We start from the raw sequence: 1,676 nt of genomic DNA on the forward strand, positions 1-1,676 counted from the left end.
AAAAAAAAGAAAAAAAAAAAAGGAAAAAATACAAGGAAGCCCAATATATGCATAAAGTAATTTGTTTCCTCCTTCCTTCCTTTACTTTATTCCTTCCTTCCTTCCTTCCTTCTTTCCTTCTTTCCTTCCTTCCTTTCTTTCTTTCTTTCTTTCTTTCTTTCTTTCTTTCTTTCTTTCTTTCTTTCTTTCCTTCTGTCTTTCTTGTTTGTTTGTTTGTTTGTTTGTTTGTTTTCTTAGTGTAAGGCTGGGTTTCTCTGTGTATACCCTTGAAGTCATGGAAATCAGTCTTTAGACCCATCTGGCCTTAAACTCAGAAATCCACATGCTTGTGCCTAACCGAGTGTGTGATTGAAGGCATGGAGAACAATGCAGTGGCAACACTAAAACTTTTAAACCTCCAAAAATATAACCCTAAAAATTAAAAAAAAAAATACTTAAGTGCAAAGAAGCACACAAATAAAATCAATAAAACAGTAAAATATTGAAAAATGAACTAACACATTTTCATTTTCTTTCTTTCTTTCTTTCACTCTTTCTTTCTCTCCTTCTTTCTTGTTTGTGTGTGTGTGTGTGTGTGTGTGTGTGTGTGTGTGTGTGTGTGTGTGTGTGTATGTGTGTGTTTTGGAGACTAGAATTCTTTGTGTTTACACTGGCAATCATGGAAATCACTCTGTAGACCAGGCAAGCCTTCAACTTAAAAATCTGCCTGCTTTTGCCTACCAAGTGTAGGATTGAAGGCATCGTCACCATTGCCTGGAAACACTAAAACTCTTAAAACTGAAAATTAAGACTAAAAATTAAAACAAAACAAATTAAAACAAAACAAAACAAACAAAAAAACACAAAAACACAAAACAACAACAACTACAAAAAAAATCAAGAACACACAGACACAAACAGAGAAGTAAAACAGCAGATCTTTAAAAAAATGAACTAACCTGTAATAAGAACCGAAAATCAAGAAAAAAACCCTAAATCTTAATAAATTCCCACCATAAGAACTAAACAGATTCTAAAACATTTAAAGCCAAAAATCACTAAAATGCTGTTCTAAACACCCTACACACACACACACACACACACACACATATATATATACACACATACATACATATATATATATACATATACATATATATACACATATATGTATATGAATGTGTATTTATATATATGTATGTGTATGTATATGTATGTGTGTATGTGTACGTGTATTTGTATATGTATGTGCATATATATATATATATATGTGTGTGTGTGTGAGAGAGTATGTATATGTATTATATATATATATATATATATGTATGTATATATATAAACATACATACATAATGAAGAATCCAGAAATTACCTTTTTTTTTTTTTTTTTTTTTATTTTTTATTTTTTTAGTTTTTGGAGACACCGTTTCTCTATGTATCCTTGGAGGTCCAGAAATTCACTGTGTAGACTAGCCTAATAATGAACTCAGAATCCAAGACCTCTGTCTCAAAAGGCTGGTATAAAAGATATGGATCACCACTGTCAGGCAAACTTAAAATCCTTAAACCTCAAAATAAAACCTTATTAAAAAAAAAATGCTCAAGAACACACACAAGTAAAACCCTAAAATATATCCATAAAGGCCCCCCAAAAAAACTCTCTAAAATATTAAAAAAAACCTAAACATACACTAAAA

The sequence above is a fragment of the Mus caroli genome, unplaced genomic scaffold, assembly GCF_978045245.1.
Source record: "Mus caroli unplaced genomic scaffold, Mus_caroli_1 scaffold_49, whole genome shotgun sequence".
Classification (NCBI taxonomy): domain Eukaryota; kingdom Metazoa; phylum Chordata; class Mammalia; order Rodentia; family Muridae; genus Mus; species Mus caroli.